Below are 18474 nucleotides of genomic sequence, written 5' to 3' on the forward strand. Positions count from 1 at the left end.
AGGAGAGAGAAGAATTCAGGCTGCAGGTGCACTCCCTGTGGCCCACAGTCCTGCCTGAGGGATCAGCATATAATATGGCTGAACCCAGCATGATGGGCAGCCACCTCCGGGCAAAGACCGAATATGGAAGGGTGAGAACTGTGGTTTAAGCCCTTGCCGCCAGGCAGAAAACAGAAAACAAAGACACGGAGGCTGGCCAACTCCCTCACCCCACTCTCCTAGAGCTCACTCCCTGCCCCCAGTGTTAGAAGTGAGCTCCAGAAGAAATGGTAGCAGTGTCAGATTAAAGAACAGAATATCCACAGCCCTGAAAACTGGAGAGACAGTTCCATGGCAGACGCACAGTGTGGTTAATTGCAGTGATAGGGAAATAGCTGCAGGGGTGAGGCAGCTGTGGTCTGGCCGTCAAAAGTGCCAGCGGAAGAGAGCAGGGTCACTGGCATGTTTGCCATCCCTCCCAGCCCACCATGCCTCCACCTTTCCTGGCTGATCACAGCTGAGGCACTCAGGGGTGCTGAGACACACAGCTCTGCATCTGGCTGCACTTCAACAGGAGTTGTGCCCTGAGACTGAGGCCTCCTCATCACAGAGGAGAAACCCACCTCCCCAGGAAATCTCCCACCCTGTAAAGAGTCTGAACAGCTCAAGACAGAAAATTAAATTCTCCAGTGCCACCTACTGGAAAGCAAAAGAAAGACCTCTTCATATCAACCTGCTGCAGAATCTACTCATAGATGCCCAGGAAGAGAAATAATGAATCATTAATTGCCATGAATAACCAAGGTAATAAGGCAGCTCAGACAGAAAAGAAAAACTGTCCAGAAAATTAACTTAAAGACATGGAAATACGTGACTTAAATGACAGAATTCAAGACTGCAGTTCTGAAAAAACTCAATGGTATGCAAGAAAACTCGGCCAGTATAACAAACTCAGAAATAAAATCAATGAATAATTTACCAAGGAGACTGAATTTTAAAAAGAAAGAACCAAATAGAAATTCTGGAGCTGAAGAACTCCAAAAAAAGATGAAGAATGAAACAGCCAGATTAGGAAATAGAGCTGACCAGATGGAGGAAAGAATTAGTGATATCGAAGATAGAAATCTGGATATGACACAGATGGAAGAAGAGACTTGAGAGTTAAAACAAATGAAGGAATTCTACAACAACTTTCTGACTCCATCAATAAGAGCAGCATAAGAATAATGGGTATACCAGAAGGAGAAGAGAGAGGGAAGTGCACAGAGAGTCTTTTCAAAGAGTCAATGAGGACTTCCAAAGCCTGTGGAAAGAACTGGATCCTCAAATCCAAGAAGCAAACAGAATACCTAATTGCCTCAATACTAACAGGCCTTCTCCAAGACACATTATAATGAAGCTGTTAAAAATTAATGAGAAAGAAAGAATCCTCAAGGCAACCAGGAAAAAGAAGGTTGTAATGTAAAAAAAAAAAAAAAAAAAAAAAAGAAGCACGTTAAATTATCATGAGACTTTTCAGCAGAAACTTTACAAGTGAGGAGGGAGTGGAATCAAATATAAAAACTATTGTTAGAGAGAAATTACCGGCCAACAAAAATATATTCAGCAAACTTATCCTTTAGATGTGGTGGAAGAATAAAGACCTTTCCAGCTATACAGAAGCTGGGGGGATGTTGAACCACAAAGCCTGCATTATAGAAAATACTAAAGGAGACTATTCTACCTGAAACAAAAAGACAAAAGGATACAAAACCATGAGCAAAATTACTAACGACAGACAGAAGCAGGAAATGGCAACCCCTACACAGAAGAGGGCATTATATACTTAAAATAATATAAAGGGTAAACAAGATAAAAAACATGAAAAACAAAAAGAGAAGAAGACAATTTGCTACTGTAAATCAGAAATTAACTCACAGCAAAGATAAGGATAATTTGTGATTTGAAAAAAAACAACATAAAAGGGGAGAGAGTAAAGGTCTGAATTTGCAAGCGGTAGTGGAGATAAGAAGCACGCTGAAGAAAAAGGACTACTGTATATATGAAACTTTCTTTTACATAAACTTCATGGTAACTACTAAAAAAACAATAAAAATGGAAACACAGAACATAAAAAAGGAGGAAACAGAGGAAAACATCATATAATACCACCAAACTAAAATAACAGAAAGAAACACAAAGGTAAAAAAAAAAAAATGGAGACAGTGAGCTACCAGAAAATAAAAGACAAAATAGCTATAGGAAAACCTCATATATCAATAATCACCCTAAATGTAAATGGACTGAACTCACCAATAAAAAGGTACAGAGTAGGAGATTGGATCAAAAAACTAAACCCAACAATATGCTGCCTCCAAGAGACATATCTCAGCTACAAGGACAAATATAGATTCAAAACGAAAGGGTGGAAAATGATACTCCAAGCAAATAGCATCCAGAGAAAACCACGCATATCCACTTACATCTGACAAAACAGACTTCAGGATGAAAAAAGGAATAAGAGACAAAGATGGGCATTTCATAATGATAAAGGGGACAATATAACAAGAAGACATAGCACTTATCAATATATATTCCCCCAATCAGAGAGCACCAAAATATACAAAGCAGCTACTAACAGAACTAAAGGGAGAAACTGACCAAAACACAATCATAGTAGGGAAACTAAATACACAATTGACAGCTATGGCTAGATCATCCAAACAGAAAATAAGTAAGGAATTAATGGCCTTAAGTGACACATTAGACCAAATGGACATAACTGAAATTTACATAGCACTTCATCCTAGAACACCAGAGTAGAAATTCTTTCCTGGTGCACATGGAACATTCTCAAGGATAGGCCATATGCTGGGACATAAAACTAGCCTCAGCAAATGTAAGAAGATTGAAATCATACCAAGCATATTCTGTGACCACAAGGCTTTGAAATTGGAGATCAACTGAAAAAAGAAAGTAGGGAAAGCCACAAATATATGAAGATAAAACAACATGCTAGTAAAGAATGACTAGGTCAAAGAAGAAATAAAAAGGGAGTTCAAAGGAGAAATAGAAATAAATGAGAATGCAAATGCATCCTATCAAAATTTTCAAATGCAGCAAATGCAGTAATAAGATGGAAATTTATATCATTACAGGCTATCTCAAGAAACAAGAAAAATCTAACTCTACATCTTAAAGAACTAGAAAAAGAACAAATAAAACCCAAAGTCAGCAGAAGGAAGGATATCATAAAAATCAGAGCAGAACTGGGTGAAATAGAGCACAAAAAGACATTAGAAAAAATTAATGCAACAAAGAGCTAGTTCTTTGAAAAGATTAATAAAATTGACAAACCCTTGGATAGACTCACTAAGGTAAAAAGAGAAAAGACACAAGTAAACATAATCAGAAATGAAAGAGAAGTTACCACGGGTACCACAGAAATACAAAGGACCATATGAGAATACTATGAAGGACTATACACCACCAAATTCAATAACCTGGAAGAAATGGAAAAGTTTTTAGAAATACATAGCTTTCTTACACTGAATCACAATGAACTGGAAAATATAAATAGACCAATCAACAGTAAGGAAATTGAATCAGTCATCTGAAAACTTCCCCAAAGCAAAAGTCCAGGACCAGATGGCTTCACTAGTGAATTTTACCAAACATTCAAACAGGATTTAATACCTGTCCTCCTCAAAAAAACTTGAAGAAGAGGCAATACTTCCTAATTCATTTTATGAGATGAATATTACCCAATATCAAAACCTGGTAAGGATAACACAAAACAGAAAACTACAGACCAGTATTTCTGATGAATACAGATGTAAAAATCCTAAAGAAAATACTAGCCAATAGAATACAACAATAAATTTAAAAGATTATACATCACGATCAAGTGGGGTTCATCCCAGGGGCCCAAGGACAGTTCAACATATGCAAATCCATCAATGTGATACACCACTTAAAAAAATAAAATATAAAATTAATATGATTATATCAATAGATGCAGAAAAAGCATTTGACAAGATACAACATCCATTTATGATTAAAACACTTAATAAAATAGGTGTAGAAGGAAAGTACCTCAACATAATAAAGGCCATATACAACAAACCCTCAGCTAATATCATGCTTAATAGTGAAAAACTGAAAGCTTTTCCTCTAAAATCAGGAATAAGACAGGCATGTCACCTGTCACCACTGTTATTAAACATAGTATTGGAAGTCCTAGCAATCAGGCAAGAAAAAGAAATAAAAGGCATCTAAATTGGGAATGAAGAAATTAAATTTCACTTTTTGCAGATGACATGTTCTTTATATAGAAAAACCTAGACTCCACCAAAAATAAAAAAAGTTTAGAAACAATAAACAAATACAGTAAAGTTGCAGGATACATAATCAATGCACAAAAAATCTATTGCATTCCTATATACTAACAATGAGACTTCAGAAAAACAAATGAAAAAAAATGCCTTTTGCAATTTCAACAAAAATAATAAAATATCTAGGAATAAACTTAACAAAGATGTGAAGGACCTATACACTGAAAACTATATGACATTATTAAAAGAAATTGAAGAAGACACATAGAAATGAAAATACATTCCATGTTCATGGATTGGAAGAATCAACATAGTTAAAATGGCCATATTGCCCAAAGCAATATACAAATTTAATGCAATCCCCATCAAAATCCCAATGGCATTTTTTTCAAGAAATAGAACAAAAAATTCATCAGATTTGTACGGAATCACAAAAGACCCCGAAAGCCAAAGCAATCCTAAGAAAAAAAGAAAAAAAACAAGGCTGGAGATATCACACTCCCTGACTTCAATTTGTACTACAGAGAAACAGTAATCAAAACAGCATGATATTGGCAGAAAAACAGACACACAGATCAATGGAATCAAATTGAAAACACAGGAAGAAACCTACATATATATGGGCAGATCATTTTTGTCAAAGGAACCAAAAACATACAATGGAGAAAAGAAAGCCTCTTCAATAAATGGTGCTGGGAAAATTGGAAAGACACCTGCAAAAAATGAAATCAGACTGCTATCTGTCACCATGTACCAAAATTAACTCAAAATGGATCAAAGACCTAAAGATAACATCTTCACTAATAAATTGCATAGAAAAAGCATAGGTACTAAACTTATGGATGTTGGGTTCAGAGAGGATCTTACGAATTTGACCACAAAGGCAAAGGAACTAAAAGCTAAAGTAAATGAATGGGACTATATCAAACTAAAAAGCTTCTGCACAGCAAAAGAAACCATCAACAAAAGGAGACAACCAACTGAATTGGAGAAGATATTTGCAAACTATGCCTCCGATAAGAGGCTAATATCCAAAATATATAAAGAACTTGTACAACTCAACAACAAAAAAAGAAACAATCCAATTAAAAATTGGGCAGAGGCCTGAACAGATACTTCTCCCAAGAAGACATACAAATGTCCAACAAATATACGAAAAAATGCTCAACCTCACTAGCTATTAGGGAAATGCAAATCAAAACCACAATAAGATACCACCTCACACCTGTTAGAATGGGTATTATTAACAAGATAAATAATAACAAGTGTTGGAGAAGCTGTGGAGAAAAAGGAACCCCTATACACTGTTGGTGGAAATATAAATTGGTACAGCCACTATGGGAAAAAGTATGGCGGTAACTCAAAAAATTAAGAATAGAATTACCATAAGACCAAGCAATCTCTGTTCTTGGTATTTACCTGAAGAATTTTAAAACATTTATCCATAAAGATATACATACCCCAACATTCATTATAGCACTATTCACGGTGGCCAAACATGTAAACAACCAGTGTCTTTTGATAGATGATTGGATAAAGAAAATGTGATACATATATACATTTGAATATTACTTGGCCATAAGAAAAGATGAGATACTGCTATTTATGACAACATAGATGGATCTTGAGAACAATATGCTAAGCAAAATAAGTCAGATGGAAAATGTTGAGAACCATATGATTTCACTCTTCTGTGGGATATCAAACTGAATGCAACAAACAAACAAGCCAAAACTCATAGACATAGACAAAAGTAAAGTGGTTATCAGAGGGAAAGGGGGGAGGTAGACAAGGTCAAAGGGGGTTATATATATGGTGGCAGAAGGAGATTTGTCTTTGGATGGCAAATGCACACTGCAATATGCGTATGATTTTCTATAGAATTGTATACTTGAAACCTATGTAATTTTATTAACTAGTGTCACCTTATTAAATTTAATTAAAAAATAAATTTTAAAAGGTCAGAGTCTTCTTATACATTGTTATGCTCTTAATAATAAACTGTAAAGTGAAAGTATAGATTTTATGTTTTATTAAAATTATTTTCTGTGCTCTGCTTCATCAGGTCTTTGATAGTTCAGGTAAGCCAAATATTAATATTAATATTGCTTTCAAACATTTAATTTTCTATAATTGCTTGTGAATTTTTAATTGTTGCCACAATTGAATGGATAACTAAAGGAATCTCCCTTTACAAAAGTGGGGAATGAATCTAATTGGCCTATTTCAGGTTTTGAAAGTGGATTTTAATCCAATTTCCCACTTTTCAAGGATAAAAACGTACTACTGTGTTTCCCTGAAAATTAAAACCTAACCAGAAAATAAGCCCTAGCATGACTTTTCAGTGTGACATCCCCTGAACATAAGCCCTAATGCATCTTTTGGAGTGAAAATATATAAGATCCGGTCTTATTTTTGGGGAAACATGGTAATGATGAGTTATATATGTTCTCATTGGGTAAAAGCATTCCCATTTCAAAGCACTACAGTTGCAGCAGCTCTAAAATACTTTGAGAATGGATTTTCTCTGCTTAAAAATATCCCCACAGAGCCCCACAGTTATCAGGGAATCCATTTTACAGGACAAATTCTAAAATAGGTATGCCAAAATTGGCCAATATTGCAGCATTTCCATTGTGCTTTGTAGAACCAATGAGATAGACAATCCACCATTGACAAAACTTGTTGAATCTTTTAACCTGCCTTGGTGGAAAGCCATTCCTTTGGCACTGCTTAACCTATGATCTACTCTCTTTGGTAAACATTGATTATCTAGTTTTGAAGTTATTACTGGAAAACCTATAAGACTAGATCAGGAAATTTACAAGCCTGCATTATTAAGGAGACTCTCTGACTTATTGTAAAGAACTTATGCTTGGATTTCCCTTGTAAAAGGTGCTGTTTTGGACCCATATGCATTTTCCTTTTTTTCTGACCACTCAATGAAGCCAAATTTATATGTCCTGGTAAAATGAAGTGCTGCTAGTTCATGAAAGGTACATCATATTAAATGAATCATTTTTTATTTTTCCAGAGGGATTTTTAACACTTATATTGATATTTAATCCGTTATTGAAGTGGAATAACCTGTATTTCAATTGAGGTGATTTAGAGACAAAATTGATGGCTAAGAAGCATTGTTGTACACAATCTTTATGAAAATTTTAGAATGTGTATTGTCCATTTCCCAATATCTAAACTGAAAAGAAAAAGGGTAATTTCAAATATAAGAAAATTTCCTTCAGATGGGTATAACATCTTGAAAATAGTCAGTCTGCAAGCTTAAGACTGTAAATTTCCTTACTTCACTCTCGGGGATAATTATACTAAATAGAGTTCAGTATTTTGAATATTATTTCCCTTGTGAGTTCCTTGTCTTCTAACTCATGCTAATGTTTAACATTGAAATGCATTTTAAGTGCTGTCAGATAGAATAAGCCTAACATTTACAAAACCTACTAGCAAGGATAATCTTTGACATAATTTTAGATGTTAATGCTCTGTAAATTGTATGATTGGAGTTAAAGCATGCCATGTGACAGATTGGTGCTTCCCCTGAGAGGAAAAAAAAAATTTGCAGATATCATCCACCAAACGGTACTCATGCCCACAACACTTTAGTAGATACTATAGAAGATACAGGAAAAGAATGATACCAGGTCCTATTCAGTAAGGAATTTTCATTGATAGAAAAGATCAGACTAGTATCTGACAAATAGGGAACTGTCTGTCTTCATTGGCAGCTGGTCTTAACTTGTCAGTCATTGATCCAGGAATATATTTCGACCAGACACATGGCTTTCTGGCAGACAGGCTTATTGTACAACACTAGCAATATTCTGAAACCTAGCAATGGAATTCACCAGATCCTTTAGAGCATCTACCTTAACATAGACACTGTAGTAACTCTATATCAGATACATGAGAATGGACAAAAATGGTAAAGAAATTGAATTGTTGCCTTTTCACCTCCGAAAGTATGATGCTGTATTCAAGAGGGAGGGGCATTTAAAATCTCTCTTCTATTGGGGTAACATTTAGATGAAACCATGTTAACACTGAGATGAATGCTTAGAAATTCAGAGATATTAAGATATAAAGATAAATCTTTACCCATATGAATTTGAGCTGCTTAATTAATTGATATAATTTGCTACACATTAGTACTATGTTCATAAGAATTTTGTTCTATTAAATATTACAATTTCACAAACAGCTAGTTGCATGGTAAACAGATTGTTATATCTCTTTGTAAATTTGAGTATGATTCTAGTGCTTCTGTGGATGTAAGTGGTACTTTTTAATTCCAACACTAGTTTATGTATATAGCAAACAAATCAAGTTGCATCGTTTTAAATGCCATTAATACAAAGCATATTAAGACCATTTGTTTTTAGCTCCTAATTTCTTTCAATTCCATTCTTTTTAACTCTTCTTTGATATAGCTGAATCTTGATTATTTCAAGACAATGACAGGTAGAATTTTTAGATTAATATGGGAGAAACCACTTCCTTAGAACTGTAGGCTCATGGACTGGCCTTGGCACTACTCAATTAAATATAATGATGCAAAATCTAAGTAGGACAGTTAACAAAATATTCCACTCAGCCACGAGAGCCATCAGAGCTCAACAAAGACACCCTCTGGATTGAGTAATCCTCAAAAAAGAGAGTTGTTTTAGATTATTTTCTTGCTGCCCAAGGTGGAGTTTGTGCTGTAATGTCTCTTATTATACCTGGTTAAATAACTTTCCAGGTACAATTAGAAAGACCCATACTTCTCAAACTCGCAAAATCTCTTAAGAAACATTCCACTTTTGCCTCGAATGACACTAGCTGGTTAGGATTTAAATTTTCTGATATTTTCAGCTGGCTTCTAGCTGGGCTCAGGGCTATTTAAAGTCTGGATTTCAAGTTGTTCTACTCACCATTCTTCTAATTTGTTTAACGTACCTCACTGCCAAGCTGTTGATGTTCTATATAACCAGGTACCAAAAACCCCTATACTTGAGTGATGGCTGTGTGAAAAATAGAAATGAGACATCATCACTACCTTCTTTAATTTAGAATTATTTGAATTATTTTCCTGCTATACATGAATTGCTTGAACATAGATCTGGATCAAGAAGATATACGCTAAGTAGGCTCATAAGTCTGATTATATTTTGCCAATTGCTCATGATTTACACAATGTTTGCAGAAATAATGCCTGTACCTACTTTTCAAATCCATTATATCATTTATACCAGCTATTTACGGGACAGTGTTGAGAGGCTTTGCTAAAGGTTCACTAATTCAACTTTTCATGTCAAAATTCACCTTTAAAAACCTTCCAGGTTTAACAGACACCTAAGGAGCCCCTTAAAGGTAGATGCCCTAAGTTGCTCAGTTGGCTATAGTCCATCCACAGAAGTCCCACTGAGGGACTAGATGGACCCAGAGCAGGTAGCCAAACCACTCTGGCATTGAAATGGGACAAAACACACCTAAGACTAACAAACCTGATGGATTGATCCAGCATCAACACTGTCTGCCAACAGGTTTCAATGCAAAGGGGGAAATATTGACCCTGAGAAGAAAGATTCATTTGTTGCAGGAATTTACCTGCTGAGATGGACTCCCATGGTCAACTGAGGGCCCAAATTTTATGAATAATAAGAGTATTATTATTCTTTATTATAGTCTAAAATTAATTTTGGTTTATAAATAATCTTTATATCCCTAAAGAAGTATACATTAGATTTTATAGCTTTAGCTATAAAATGTATAAATATATTTTGGCAATTAGTTTTTGGGTTTTTTTTTCCTATTTAAAACTGGTCCTTCTCAGTATAGATATTAGAGCTTGCTATTCAATTATTTTGCTCACTTTTCACTGTCAGGGAGGAAAAACTTACCTCTATTCTTCCAGGTTCTTCTGTTTGGTCTAATAATCAAATTGATATAAGACACATTAGCAGTAAAAAAAAATTAAAGATTAATAACATGTATATCTCCTGGATACAGAGGACAGAGGAAAACTGAGTAACTCACTAAAGTGGTGTAAGCCACTACCTTAAATATCACCTTCAGCTAAAGACAAAAGAAGATGTTGGGGGTGGGGAAAATGGGAAGTTACCAGGAATAAAACAGTAAACAAGGGTAAGGTTGTTATTGCAGATTTAAGTCCCAGACTTCTCCACTGATAATAAATATAACCCCTGGTACAGTGAGGGAAACACCCTTACAGATGGAGATTTCTCTTACAAATGCAAATATACTTTTACAAAGGGTAAGTTCTAACTGGTTTTCAGAGCTTCTCCTATATCTGCTGTGTCTTCAAATTAACCAGCCTAAAATAATATCCCCAGAGACATACAAGATGTGACAGTTAAGTTTGGGAACTTCTTGCAACGATGTTGCTAATCCTTTTTGATATCAGAGGGATTATTCATTATGAATTTGTATCAACTGGATGAACAGTTAACCAAGTTTACTATTTGGAAGGGCTGAAAAGGCTTGTGAAAAAGTTAGACGACCTGAACTTTTCACCAACAATTCATGGTTCTTGCATCAAAACAATGCACCAGCTCACAGGGCACTGTCTGTGAGTGAGTTTTTAGCCAGTAAACAAATAACTGTACTGGAACACCCTCCCTACTCACCATATCTGGCCCCCAGTGACTTTTATCTTTACCTGAAGATAAAGGAAATATTGAAAGGAAGACATTTGGATGATATTCAGGACATCAAGGGTAATACGACGACAGCTCTGATGGCCATTCCAGAAAAAGAGCTCCAAAATTGCTTTGAAGGGTGGACTAGGCACTGGCATCGGTGCATAGCTTCCCAAGGGGAGTACTTCGAAGGTGACCATAGTGATCATTTAGCAATGAGGTATGTAGCACTTTTTCTAGGATGAGTTCGCGAACTTAATTGTCAGAGCTTGTATTTTGTTCCCATTCCGAATTTATGCATCAGGCCTGGAATATCATTAATTTCAATCCTTTTATAGAGATTTGTTTTGCAATATGTAAAAATTGATGGCAGAGGAGTCCAGGAGAAAATACAAAAAAAAAATCAAAGAAGAGTTATTTCTCATCACGTTATATTATAAAAATACACAGGTGAAAAATCTGATATTAAAAATATGTATTTCTTTTCTAATTTTATCTTCAAGGAACATATTTAGAAAAGAGGAGGAGGAACCAACCCAAGCATATATAAATCTCTACTCTTATAAAAACAATTTTACTAACCTGAAACTATTGTCTTGTACCTTTGATTTTAAAGGTTCACTGCCATTTTCCAATAAGATGGCCTGAAAACATTCCATCTTTCTAAGCCATGATGAATGAGCTTCGATTAAAAGTGGCTAAAAGAAGAAAAGCCACTAATGTATTTTATACAGTCACTGATCAGTTACTGACATGCAATATTTCATTTTCTTTAGGACATTAAGAGATGTTGTGTACCTAAAAACAACATTTTGTGTGATCGTACATCTATCATTACATGCATCATAAAAGTAAAAACGACATAAATTCGTTTCTGCCAATTAAAGTCTAATTATTTGTAAAATCAGTAGTTGGCACTTTAACAAATTGACACAATGAAGTTAATGATCCTGAACATATTACATTTTGCAATATGTTTTTGCTCACTGCATTCCTAAACAGTAGTCAACATTTAGTTGCTTGGATGACCTCATATGGAGGAAAACACTAGCTTAAATTTCTCTGCTAAGTAAAAGTAGTGCCACCGCTATTATTCATGCATGTGTTTATACAACTCTTAATGAAAATTAAAACAATGCTGCTAGGTGAGAGTTCATTTTTCATTATATTGCTAAATCTTATTGATAATATAGTTTCATGGATAATTACTGAATAAACTATAAACAAGAGTACTACCTTAGCATAGAAAATGAGAAAGAATGAGGGCTTTTTGTGAAATATGATGAAGAAGGTTTTTTTAACATTAAGTTTATTTTTAGACAATACTAATTTTAAAAAGACATACCACAAAATCAAATATTACAATGTACAAAGTCTCTGTATATGTTCAGCTTAAATGCAGAAGGTATAGCATCTTGCCACATGTACTTACTGCATTTGGGGTTTTGAAAATTACTCTTTGAAAGCTCAGAAGATGTACAATTGATCAGAAAAAAATTAATTTTAACAAATGTCCTAGAATTGAACTGTGAATAATCTGCTCACTATATATAATAATATATTTGAAAACAGTTCCAAAGTTTTAGGTAGTGCCAAGTATATTAGTGTTAATGAGCACTACATGATTGCCTTAGAACCTTAGATTTCTTTCAGTATCTGCGGTACTATTGTTCAAGCCCTGCAGAGGTTTAAACAATTTGAAATCTATAGTGACAGATCATATGGAGGGAAAACAAAACATTTTCCCTATTACAGGAAGGCAATGTGGGGTAAAAAGAAAGTATGAGTGCCAGATGGCCTGGATTCAAATCCTAGCTTCTATACTTATTAGCTGTACAATCTGGTTAAGTTACTTAACATTCTTGTATCTCAGTTTCTTTATATGTAAAATGGCAATGAAAGTACCAACTTCATAAGGTTGATGTACAGATTAAATGAATTAATACAGCCAAGTCACTCAATACATTTTTGCTTTACTTTATTGCTCTGCCCTACTGACAATTTGCAAATATTCTCGTATGTAAATCTTTTAGAATAAGACAAAATAAAATACAGGATGAGCTGTATAATGAGAAAAAAAAATCTCTGTTTTGTCACATAGAGATTATTCTTGGAAGCAACCAGAAGAGAACATGATTCCTTTTTAGAGTTTAGGGAATTATTATGGAATTAGTGAATGATTGCTGATTTCCTAAACTGGGATCCAAGGTCTATTTCCCGTTGACACATATGGTACATGAATTCCCCAAACAGCATGGTCAGTGAGTATTTTGGAGAATTTGTCTCAATTCTCCTTAATGCCCCCTAATTTTCTCTTACTACTTTTTATATGTAGAAAAGTAATAGTACATCTACAGATTTCCATCAGTCAATTCAAGGTAGACCAATAATAGAGTGTTCCCTCATTTTGCTCTAAATGTGACATTTTCCTACCGATATTTCAATTCTTGAAAATCCTATTAGCCCTGAAAATTATTCTACCACAGGCATGCAAGAAAACCTAAGGTTTAAGCTGCTGGCATTTATTCCAAAGGAAAATTTTAATACCAAAGATAAGCAGTAACATGCCTAAAGAAATTTGATGCTATCACAGGAAACAGTGAACTCCACATTTCATTTGACTACAGTTAAACACACAGATTTTAAAATGTATATTTTAAAAACATTAAAATCTAAGTACCTCCAAACTGTTAGAACAGTGAGTCTGCTCTGAGAATTTTTTTTAAACATTGCCCCACCCTCCCTCCCTCCCTCCCTCCCTCCCTCCCTCCCTCCCTCCCTCCCTCCCAGGCATGCCCCCCAAAATCCTTAAAGAGAAAATTAGGGATAAAAAAAAGGAAGCAAGTCAGGAAAATGAAAGATCATTGAAGCACCTGCTTTCCCCTGCCTTCAAGCAGTTCTCTGAACAGTCAGGCCACTGCCAGGGGTGCCTAAGATGTCCGAGCCGAGGAACTTCTGGTTGTAGTGTTCAGACCAGCCGCACCATCAAAGGGCGGCCCCATGCCTCCCTACCCTGGGCGCGAGGCACCTACCACATGACATAACACAAGCACAAACTGCATCACAATCCAGCATGCTGTGTATTTACAGGCAATACTCCTAACTCACTGTAACCCACAGTCTCAGTTTGGCTGGCTGAGTGCACTCTGGGATATTGCTCCCTCTGCGATAGCCGTGGAGGCCGAAGAGGACGTTCCTGACCTCCATTCGTCCTTTGATTGGCTGTCTACCTTTGAGAGAGGCCCAATCCTGGTGCCTGGTCACGACCTCACTCAAGAGCTTGATCAGGGTCTAACTTGAGTGTGTTGGCTCCCCGCTTCGACATGGCCTCACTCTATGTTGGAGACCTGCACCCCGACGTGAATGAGGCAATGCTGTATGAGAAATTCAGCATCAGTGGGCAGATCTTGTCCATTCAGGTCTGCCGTGACCTGGTCACATGCCACTCTCTGAGTTTCAGGTATGTGAACTTCTGGGTGTGGGCCGATTACTAAGGGGCTTTGAACACTATGAAATTTGATATTATCAGTAACAAGCCAGTGCGTACTATGTGGCCCCAGCGTGACCCATCACTTCGTAACAGTGGACTGGGCAATAAAGTCATCAAAAATCTTTCCAAGTCTGTTGATTATAAGTCCCTTTATGATACATTTTCTGTCTTTGGAAACACTCTTTCTTGTAAAGTAGTAACATTAGAGTAGAAAAAAGTAGAAAATGAATGAAGAGCTTTCAGATTTGTGCATTTTGAGAAATCAGAAGATGCTAGAAGAGCCATTGCGAAGAAGAATGGGATTCTACTGAAAGGTAGCCGAGTTTTTGTTGGGCAGTTTAAACCTCACAAACAAAGGGAAGCAGAGCTCAGAGCTCAAGCAAACATGTTTAAGAATTTTGGTAGTGATGTAGATGATGAATGTCTTAAAGAGGTTTTTGGTGAAATTGGCTCTGTATTAAGTGTGAAAGTTATGTCTGATGGAAGTGGAAAATCCAAAGGCTTTGGATTTGTGAGTTTTGATAATTTTGAAGATGCCCAGAAAGACATTGAAGGAATGAATGGAAAAGTACTTAATGGAAATCAAGCTTATGTTGGTAGAGCATAGAACAAAGTAGAGAGACCATCTGAATTAAAACACAAATTTGAGAAAATAAAACAGGGTAAAGTCACCTGGAGTAAGGGTGCTAATCTTTATGTGAAAAATCTTGCAGTTGATATTGATGATAACTGAGGAGACAATTCTCCCTCTTTGGGACAATTATTAGTGCCAGGGTCATGAGGGAGGCAGGCCACAGCAAATCTTTGGCTATGTTTGTTAATATCTCTCCTGAGGAAGCTAATAAAGCCATCATGGGAATGAATGGAAAGATTGTGGTCACCAAACCACTATATGTGGCCATTGAACAAAGCAAGAAACAGAAAGCTCCTGAAGACCTGGTGACTCTGAAACAAAGCAGAATTGGAGATTTTATAGGGTGAGGAGATGAGAGGTATGTAACTGTACTTGCTCTCTGTTGCTGCATAAGAAATTACCATAGATTTATCTATTTAAAACAACACGCATTTATTATCTCACAGATTGTGTGGTTCAGGATTCTGAGCACAACTTAACTCTTCCACTCAGGGTCTCACAAGGCTGTAATAAGGATGTCAGTCAGGCTGCATTCCTTTCTGGGGCTTGGGGTTCTCCAGGTTACATAGTTTTTGGCAGAATTCAGTTCCTTGCAATTGTAGGACTGATACCTTAAGCTCCTAGAGGCTGAACTAAGGCCCCTGCCACATATACCTTTCCATAGGCTGTTCACATCATATCTGCCTGCTTCTTCAAAGCCAGCAGGACATTATCTTGCTCCATTCTGCTAAAATTGAGTCTTCTATAACATAATCTAAGCAAGGGAGTGACCCCATGAACTTTTGTCATATTCTATTGATTAAGAGCAAGTCCAGAGGAGAGGATTAGAAGATGTAGTACATATATATTACATTGGACTACTACTCAGCCATAAAAGATGAAATACTGCCATTTGTGACAACATGGACGGATCTGGAGAGGATTGTGCTGTCAAAATAAGTCAGATGGAAAAGGACAGAAATCATGATTTCACTTACATATGGGATACATAACAGAAAGCAACAGATGAACAAACAAAACAAATAAGTAAACAATCAAAAAACTCAAAACAGTATGGTACTTACCAGAGGGGAAGAAGGGGGAAATCCAAGAGGATAAAGAGGGTCAAATATATGGTGACAGAAGAGACTAAACTTTGGGTGATGAGCACACAATGCAAAATGCAGATGGTGTATTACAATTTTATACACTTGAAACTTACATAATCTTATGAACCAGTGTTGTCCCAATCAATTTAATAAAACCAAAAGAGAAGAAGACTATACGAGGGCGTTTATCACTGGAATTCACTCTGGGTTTGTCTGCCACAGTAGCTGCCGTCTTGCACAAGGTTTTTGTCTCCTTTATCTGTAACTGCTGCGAAACTTATAGTGGGAATGGTTGGAGATGTTTGATTTTTCATGTTGCCTGCTAGTAGGAAATGTTGGTGCAGTCTCATTTTGCAGCTGTTAGAACAGTGCTTTGGAGAGCTGTACTTACAAGACTTGCAGGCTTTTTTCTATTGACTGCCTAATGCCAGTTACAGTTCATAGGAAGGTGAGGTAGAAAGTTTTAAAAAAAGGAAAGCAAAGAGGGAGAAGAGAGAAAAAAAAGTAAGCAAAGAAAATTGGGGCCTGCATTAATTCTTTTACAGTATGTTCCAAATAAATGTTGTTAGTTTTCTTTTTTTTTAATAACAAATTTATTCTGCCTAAAGGAATTGCAATTTTTGCCATGCCTGACACAATACCAGGAATATGTTAGAGGCTCAGTAAACAGTTATTAACTTGAATAAATAGGGCCAATTTAAAAAAGTATGTATTTTTAATATATTTTGTGATTTTTCAATTATAGTTGACATACAATATTATATTAGTTTCAGGTGTACAGCATAGTGACTAGACAATTATATAACTTATGAAGTGATCACCTGATAAATCCAGTACCCATCTGACATTATATATAGTTAATACAATATTATTGACTATATTTCCTATACTATACTTTCATCCCCATGATTCTTTTGTAACTATCAATTTGTACCTCTTAATTGCTTCCCCACCTTCACCCACCCCCCAAACCCCTCCCACTGGCAACCATCAAAATGTTTTCTGTATCTATGAATTTGTTTCTGTTTTGATTGTTCATTTATTTTGTTATTTAGATTCCACATAGTATAAGTGATATCATATGGTATTTGTCTTTCTCTGTCTGACATTGCACTCAGCATAATACCCTCTGGGTCCATCCACATTGTTGCAGATGGCAAGATTTTGTTCTCTTTTATGGCTGAGTAATGTTCCATTGTATGTATGTACTACTTCTTCTTTACCCAGTCATCTATTGATGAACACTTGGGTTTCTTCCATATCTTGGCTATTGTAAATAGTGCTACAGTGAACATATAGATGCACATGTCCCTTTCAAGAAGTGTGTTGGCAATAAACTGCATAGAAGAAAACATAGGTACTAAACTTATGGATCTTGGGTTCAAAGAGCATTTTATGAATTTGACTCCAAAGGCAATGGAGGTAAAAGCTAAAATAAACGAATGGGACTATATGAAACTTAAAAGCTTCTGCACAGCAAAAGAAACCATTGACAAAATAAAGAGGCCACCAACTGAATGGGAGAAGATTTTTGCAAACAGTGCCTCCGATAAGGGGCTAGTATCCAGAATATACAAGGAACTCATGCAACTCAACAACAAAAAAACAAACAACCCAATTGAAAAATGGGCAGAGGACTTGAAGAGACATTTCTCCAAAGAGGACATACAAATGGCAAATAGACATATGAAAAAATGCTCAACATCACTAATCATCAGAGAAATGCAACTGAAAACCATAATGAGATATCACCTCACCCCAGTCAGAATGGCGATCATCAACAAGACAAATAGTAACAAATGTTGGAGAGGCTGTGGAGAAAAAGGAACCCTCATACACTGTTGGTGGGAATGCAGACTGGTGCAGCCGTTATGGAAGGCGGTGTGGAGGTTCCTCAAAAAATTATTAATAGAATTGCCATATGACCCAGCAATCCCTCTCCTGGGTATCTACCCAAAAAATCTGAAAATATTTAGAGATAAAGACACGTGTGCTCCAATGTTCATTGCAGCTTTGTTTACGGTGGCCAAGACATGGAAACAACCAAAATGTCTTTCGATAGATGAATGGATGAAGAAGTTGTGGTATATATACACAATGGAATACTATTCGGCGGTAAGAAAAGATGATATAGGAACATTTGTGACAACATGGATGGATCTTGAGAGTGTAATGCTGAGCGAAATAAGTCAGACAGAAAAAGCAGAGAACCATGTGATTTCACTGATATGTGGTATATAAACCAAAAGCAACAAAAGAACAAGACAAACAAATGAGAAACAGAAACTCATAGACACAGACAATGGTTTGGTGG

At 36.0% G+C, this 18474-nt stretch overlaps 1 pseudogene; it reads left to right on the forward strand.

Annotated features, from left to right (window-relative positions):
- The first annotated feature begins 14250 nt into the window (after positions 1 to 14250).
- Positions 14251 to 18474, forward strand: part of LOC109437392 (polyadenylate-binding protein 4-like) — a 28890-nt pseudogene continuing 24666 nt past the window's right edge.

Source organism: Rhinolophus sinicus, chromosome X (genome assembly GCF_036562045.2).
Source record: "Rhinolophus sinicus isolate RSC01 chromosome X, ASM3656204v1, whole genome shotgun sequence".
Lineage (NCBI taxonomy): Eukaryota > Metazoa > Chordata > Mammalia > Chiroptera > Rhinolophidae > Rhinolophus > Rhinolophus sinicus.